This window comes from Priapulus caudatus, unplaced genomic scaffold (genome assembly GCF_000485595.1).
Source record: "Priapulus caudatus unplaced genomic scaffold, Priapulus_caudatus-5.0.1 Scaffold221, whole genome shotgun sequence".
Classification (NCBI taxonomy): domain Eukaryota; kingdom Metazoa; phylum Priapulida; class Priapulimorpha; order Priapulimorphida; family Priapulidae; genus Priapulus; species Priapulus caudatus.
In genome coordinates, this window is record NW_014577282.1 from 613,966 (window position 1) to 621,985 (window position 8,020).

At 44.4% G+C, this 8,020-nt stretch overlaps 1 protein-coding gene and 1 long non-coding RNA gene across 2 annotated transcripts in view; one reads left to right on the forward strand and one right to left on the reverse strand.

The window, feature by feature from the left end:
• LOC106807542 overlaps window positions 1-7,664 on the forward strand; it is an 11,520-nt gene extending 3,856 nt beyond the window's left edge. The window contains exon 3 of the long non-coding RNA XR_001393681.1: window positions 7,654-7,664. This is a non-coding gene — a long non-coding RNA (uncharacterized LOC106807542). The remainder of the gene's footprint in view (window positions 1-7,653) is intronic.
• Window positions 1-8,020, reverse strand: part of LOC106807541 (ubiquitin carboxyl-terminal hydrolase CYLD-like) — a 194,181-nt gene that overhangs the window by 66,693 nt on the left and 119,468 nt on the right.

Genomic DNA, 8,020 nt, shown 5'->3' on the forward strand with positions numbered 1-8,020 from the left:
CGACGCAGCACGATACGAACCGACGAGAGACGCAGACCCCCGACGAGAGAGCCCCCCGGGACGACCCAGACGAGAGATTTAGAGCCGATAGAGGGTACGCATATACTACACACACGCGCCGCGCCACACACCACGACACTCTCACCCACCACGCCCTCACGCAGCGGGCGACCGCACGCTTACGCCCCCGCACCCGCAACACAGAGAGAGGAAAGCCAGGAGAGAGTTAGAGCGATTACCACCCGCGCCACCGGCGCCCACCACACACACACCCCACGCACACACCGCACACTCTCTCCCACGCCACGACGCACGAGCAGCACCCACCACCCCACTCACAACACCACACACGCACAACCACGACCACACAGCAGATGCTCGCCCCCGCGCACCGCGCACACACACACCACCCACACACACACCCACACACACCACACACCCTACGCCACACAGACACACACTCTCTGCTCTCCTCTTCACAGCGACACGCACACACACGCACGCGACGGGGACCGCACCACGCGCACGCACGCACACACACGCACACAGCACACACGACCACACACATCACACATACAACACAGCAACACACAAGATACACCCAGCGCGCGCGCACACACACACAGCACACACTCCGCGGCACGCCACGGCACGCACGCACGCTACGCACGCACTGCACGCAACACACACACGATCAAATCCACTGGCAAACGTCAAGCGGGTTGCTGTTGCTTTGCTCCCAGCCTTCTCGTAGAACCCTAAGCAGATGAAGGTGGCCCACGAACACAGTATTTTACCGCGTTGTGGACACCCGTGCCTGCAGACTAGCGATCTCCTCCGGACGGGCCTTTATTCACCAACCCCGATTTGGATGGCGTGGTCGTGTGTGAAGGACCCACATCCTATTGAAGCAACATGGCTTCGAAGGTCCGGCCCCGTACCAGAGAGCTTTATTAAATATGTCAATAACAACCCAGAGCGACCCAGTGGACGTTGGAAGGGTGACAGTCAACACGACAGAACATATTCCAAGTTGGAAGTACTGAGCGATTCAGATGGTGAAGCATGAAGTGATGAAGCCTCTGATGTAGAGGTGGAAGACGGGGAGTTCTTGTAGGAAACAACAAATTTTATAGAAGGCTACGATCCAAAGTTTGGTCTATAAACAGCTCTAATATTGACATGGTTGAGAACCTTTAATTAGACAACTTGTACTTTCACTTTTTCTGGGGGTCTGCAAAGGGTAAAGTTAAGAAATCAAATATGATAAATGACATAAAACATGATAGTACACCAGCCAAACTTGGAAAAGTCCTCTAGAAAAACATTTCTAGTGCATTTTTTGTTAATAACAGGCAACCATGCTAGATCAATCAGTCATAGGGTGGGAAAGAAAATGTGGGTGGATGCCACTCTCGAGTTTGACCCTAAAGGTCATTTTCAAGGTCAAAGGTCAAATAAGGTCAAATTTTACATTGTGCATTAATTGACATCAACTTTGTCTGCTCTATCCATAGAAACTATTTTTGTTATCAAAAACATGTATTTAGCCTGTTTAATTAACAAGTGAATTTTAATTTTTACACATATGTGTATGGCATCGTGAAACACAAAAATGTGATTTTCTCGAAATGTGTTTATTTTGCATGTTAAAGTAATTTGCACACCGAATCCTTTGGTTTAAACTATCATGCACGTTCAACATTAATGGCACTTAATCATCAATTAACATCATCAACATTGAGACCACTTTTACCCGTTCTGATAGTCGTCCAGCAAGCACAAGGCGTGATATTGATGATGTGATGAAGCTTGCCACACAAGTGACAAGATTTTATGTATTCCGAGTACACACTACCTTGGCTGAAGGAAAGGGAGACTGTGACACGGACGGAAAAGACATACTATTGGTATCACTGGAAACCAAAGATACTGCATCGAATGACGTGGTGAGAGATCTACTCACAGCTGAAGACCGAGGAAAGAAGCATGTTGCCACTAATGTAAAGCAACGCCTAATTGAGGGAACTGTCGGGTTTCATGACACACTGAGGAAGCACCACTCAAAAACCTTCGCTGATCTGTACAAAGCAAATGTATCTACTAAACAGAATGTACAGAAAACAATCAAAGCTGACAGAAAGCTACTGCAGCGATTGCTCAATGCTGTCACCGCCGGGCGACCACTAGAAATGGCGACCATTCTCAAGCATGAACTGTCCCCAATCCCACTGTCTCTGACAAAGGCTGGAGGGAAGATGAACTCTGCTTCAAAGTCGGAGCTGATTAACATCTTGATGGCAGGACTACAAATACCCCCTAAAGTTCCAAAAGCTGACATGAAGACATGTGTGCTTATAGATGGTAACGCCCTCATCCAAGCTCTTGGAAAGCCTCTTGGGTGTCAGACATTTGGTGAATATGCTGATGTGTTTGTAAAAACTGTAACACGTCACTTCGGACAGCACACAACAAGAGTTGATGTAGTATTTGATCGCTATACATCGGGCAAAGCTCCATCAAAGCAGTGACTCGCTCAAAGCGACTGGGAAAAAAAGAAACCAATCCGCAAGCTCATCGATGGGCCCAATGTCCCACTCCCACAGGTTTGGGTCTAGTTCATTGCATTGGATGAAAATAAAGCTGATCTTGCTAAGTTCTTGTCTGAGGAAATCATAAAGAAAGGTAAAGATCTGCCCGGGCGATTTGAGCTGGTAACCGGAGGCGGATTTGCAGATGCTACTGATGCAAGATCAACAAGGAGAGATGACCCTAGGCTTCATGGAAATCATGAAGAGGCTGATACCAGGCTGATATTCCATTCGTGTGAGGCAGTTAATGAAGGATACCAAAGAGTGCTCATAATCTGCAGAGACACAGATGTCATGCTACTTCTGATACACTTTGTATCAACAAGAACATCCGAAGTGTAGATGGTGTCTGGAACAGCAAAGAATCAGAAATGTTACCCACTACATGGCGTATCTGAGAAACTTACACAACCTGTGAGGGAAACCCTGCTCAGCTTCCATGCGCTAACAGGTTGTGACACAACCTCTTATTTCAGTGGCCATGCAAAGAAGTCATGCTGGAAAGCTTTTGAAAGCCAACCACTTCTTGTCAAGGGGATCAGTCGTGATGGAGACCTTGCACCTATTGAACAGTTTGCGTGTCACCTGTATGGAACACCTGAGCAACGAACCGTCAACCATGCCAGGCTCCAACTTTTTGGAAAGGCTAAGAAGGGTCTAGAGATGTTACCACCGACAAGGGAAGCACTGGAACTTTACGCCACACGCGCCAATTATCAGACAAAGATTTGGTTGCAAGCAGACCAGGAACACATAGATGTCTCATCGCCTACAGACACTTCAGATTGGAGAAAGGATTCCGCTTGCCTTAAAGATGTGTGGACAAGGCTACCCCAATCCCAAAAGCCTGCCTGGAGCTGGTAGCCTGTGGAGGCAAATCAAAATGCAGAACAACTCGATGTACTTGCTTCAGAAAGAACTTCAGGTGCACTTTCGCCTGCGGATGTGATGCGTCTGACTGTTGCAACCCAACTGGCCAGTAGACTCATATCAAGAGCCTCATGCCGATACACATGCATGTACATGTAGGCTTATGAGACACACCCTTCAATACTGTATGTTCCCCTTCTGTTGTGTCACCCAGCTGGTCACACTCGGCCACACCACATTAATTTAATGAATATTTTAAACACATTGTAATGATGGCTAAATGGCGAAACCGTTTAGCCCTTTTTCAGATTAGAAAAGTTTTAATTTCTTAGATTAGTTTCTTATATGTAGATTTATGTATGATAGTTTAAACCAAATGATTCGGTGTGCAAATTACTTTAACATGCACAATAATCACATTTCGAGAAAATCACATTTGTGTTTCACGATGACACATGTGTAAAAATTAAAATTCACTTGTTAATTAAACAGGCTAAATACATGTTTTTGATCATAGAAATAGTTTCTATGGATAGGGCGAACAAAGTTGATGTCAATTAACACGTTCAACGCGAAACACGAGTATACTCGTTCGAACCTGCAAAACGCACGGCCGCGAAACACGAGTATACTCGTGGCAAAAAAATAAAAAAATAAAAATTAATTTAGAACGTTTACTATGTTCTCCTATAGATGGCAGGGGCTATACGCTTAGCAATTCAATAGCGTCACTGTATAAACCCCAGTAGTAGATGACATAATTTATACAATACATTACTGTTGTTTGGAACGTTATTTTGGGAGTTTTTGGGACTGAGGTAATGTTTTTAGTTCACCTCGCCAAAGGGCGTTTGACCGCCGTGTGTTGTGAAGTTGTTTTTATGTCTGAAAGTTGTGTTTGATTTGATAGATCACGGGTGATAGATTCCGGTGTTGTTTTGATGTCTGAGAGTAAGTTTATATCTATATTATACTAGCCACTAATTATAAATAATTTTATAGCTAGTTAAACCTGCCAAAAACATTTTGTGTAATAGGTGACTAAGCGGTAAAAACGCGAAAATCTCAGCACAGGGCGGTAGGTGCATTGTTAACCCAGGCAGCGTTGAACGTGTTAATGCACAATGTAAAAAACACCAAATGTGACCTCCTTTGACCTTGAAAATGAATTTTAAGGTCAAAATCGAGGGTGGCATCCACCCACATTTTCTTCCCCACACTATGACTGATTGATCTAGCATGGTTGCCTGCTATAAACAAGCAATGCTCCATAAAATCATATATTGGCAGGTGTACTAGAACAAATCTGACTGCCACAAGAGTTACAGTGTTTAATTACAGTGTTTAATTACAGATAAAACAAGTGGCCATGGCAAAAAAAAGTTTATTTAGGATTTTACAGTGACAAATTAGTATATTGAACGTGCGTGATAGTTTAAACCAAAAGATTCGATGTGCAAATTACCTTAACATGCAAAATAAACACATTTCGAGAAAATCACGTTTTTGTGTTTCAGATACGCATATGTGTAAATATTAAAATGCACTTGTTAATTAAACAGGCTAAATACATGTTTTTGATAACAGAAATAGTTTCTATGGATAGAACAGACAAAGCTGATGTCAATTAATGTACAATGTAAAAAACACAAAATTTGACCTTATTTGACATTTGACCTTGCAAATAACCTTTAAGGTCAAAACCGAGGGTGGCATCCACCCACATTTTCTTTCTCACCCTATGACTGATTGATCTAGCATGGATTCCTGCTATTAACAAAAATTGCACCCCAAAGTACAAAAATTACATATTGGCTGGTGTACTATGATGGTTTGAACTAAATTTGATAGTTGATTATTAAAATGGATTTTGATATACTTGAGTACTGAATGTAAATGAAGAATAAAAAATGTTTAATTACTGGATTGCTAAATTGGGAGGCAATAATGTGATTTGGAATTGTAAATGTATGCCATATGATGCTTTATTTTATAGAAATAAAATACCTTTGTGTTAATACCTTGTGATGATGACCTTGTGAGTAATATTTTTATTTTTTATTTATTTGCCGTATGGCTTCATGAGAGAAACTGTTCAGGTGATTTTTCTTGTCTGCATGATTTTGCAGACACTTCTTCTTTTTCTTCCTTCGCATTATCAGTCCCACTCAAGTGGGGTCGCTGCAGTGGACTGTACTGTATATATAACCACTATATATACACTGTATATGAGAAATGAAAGTGTTGAGAAGTGCTTTATATAAGGAAATAATGTTGTTTCATCAAATCAATGTGTTGTACATTCGAGAATTGTTGAAAGATTCTATTCTGCAAATTAACAACATGAAAAGAAAAGGTAGAGAAGCAAAGCTGACCGATGCATCAGTGGTTTCCTATCCGGCTAATCAGAAGTAGATAATATAGACATTTATCTACTTCTGAGCTAATCCATCTAAATAATAAAGGCGTGGGTGGGGGCAGTTAGGGGCGTCTGGTGGGCACACCAACCACTGAATTATTCTGGCAGTGGCCATTCACGATACCTGCGACCAAGCCGAACATTTCCCAGTGGGTTCCAAAAGGTTTCCTTTCCAGCTAATCAGTAATGGTGGGCCTGACGCAGTCCGTCAAGTACGAAGGTTGTTCCGTAATGGGATTCAGGCGAAGTACTACCTTACCTCTGTCCGAGTCGAAGCAGTGGCGCCCCTTTCCGTGCGAGTAAGCGCTCTTGGATAGAGACGTCTGAAACCCGGACACCCCCATTGCCAGCGTAATGGTTTGTTCGTGGCAAGGGTGAGAGTGAGCACTAACCTACCACGTGGCAATTAGCGCGTGGTAGTGAGTTATTGCATCGATAGTGAACGGTGGTAACGTGAAACACACGCTCCGACACATGCATAAGTACTCGGAGCAACGTACATCTGCTGCCGTTGAAAGGAGTTACGATTCCGGACCCAGACTATTTCCGAGGGCAAGCGAAGGTGACACACGTGGCAGCAGCAGAGGGCTCCGCTAAGGAGGGGCGTGGCAGGAAGCGACGAGTCTCACCCCTGGGATCCGCGGTGAAGAGGAACCGGCGCTCGAGCAGGGACTGCTTTGCTGCTGAGACGGACATACGCACATGGAAGTTGCCACCGCGACTCGTAGAGCAGCAGCCTCGGCCTCGCATTGGGCTAAGGATGCAGATGTCGGCTGCGGAGCTCCGTGCCGCGGAGAGCATGATGGAGGCTCGGCTGCTAGACGATACGCGTGACCTAATTGCACTACGCGCTACTATACGGGAGAGAGCGTGTACAGATACTGGGTAGATAGGCGTGACAATGTAATAAACCATTTTGAGACGTAAAAACCGAATATGGGTATGTGATGTAAATAATGTATATAATTCAGAAGCGCTATTCATAGTGTGGAGGCACATTGGTATGGAAAAAGGTAAACATTACAAACTTTAACATACCGGAGCTTGCTGATGTAGTTGGTGATTGTAGCTGTTTATTCACACTGGCTGCCGCACATATGTGTACACTACTGGTAATTCGGCGAGTTCACTATAGACAAATCTTTAGCCGTGTTCATGTGCATCCGTCTCTTATGCTGCGGTTTATTTGACTGGAGTATGATTAATGGTGAGCGGACAGGATGTAGGTGGCGCCCTCCATCTAGTAGCGCATTTTTTCAGCTATTTTCTTATAAAAATTTCTGGGTCACGCCCCGGCCCAGTGTTGAACACTAGCCGCAGTGCTTACTACCCAAGGACCACGGCCGGAGCCGCTATCCATTCGCCCGTGCCGACAGGCGCAATTGCTACTATTTGAATGTTGGATATATGCGCTAGCATTGTGTCTCCATAGTGAGTTTCACGTGATTAGGACAGGTAAAATGTGTCCTGCCCCACCGGGGTTTGAACCCGTAATCTTTTCGGTACGGTTTCTACGGCCTACCGATTCGGCCACGGGGACGTGTTTAAATTTTATATATTTTGTGTATAGTGTAATAGTTATTTGGAGATGTAATACGGTTGACCTATGCTGCGTCATGGGTTCATTTCGCGCTGCTCCTACACGTGTATTGTGCCGGTGCAATTGATATAAATGAATGTAATGAATTAAAATGAATAATGTAAAAGTAAATTTTAGTTTGCCCCGTGCTATGGTGTTGTTGGTATGGTATTGTTGTTACCTGTGGCGTCTAGTTTGACGTAGATGCATTGTTGTAGGGTTTTGTCACGCGGGCTGGGGTTGCGTACGGTGTTGTTCGCAACGGGTGAGTACCCGCCCGTTGTTGCAAGCCGTCCGAGCCTTACTGCGATGCGTTTTCAGTATTGTTCTTTTTGTATTTGAATTGTATGAAGTCACGCGGGTTTTTTTTTAGCATATTATTGGGCAGACCGCTTTTGTTGTGAACTCCCGTACGAGCCTTGCCGAGTCGGCAAGACTCGGAAAAAGGAAGGGGGTAATGTAGCGGTCAAGGGTCACCAGGATCACGTGATCCACGTTCCAACGGGATTTGGATGTAAGGTTTCGCCTACGTCACGCGACTTGAATCCCTGTATCTTGTTT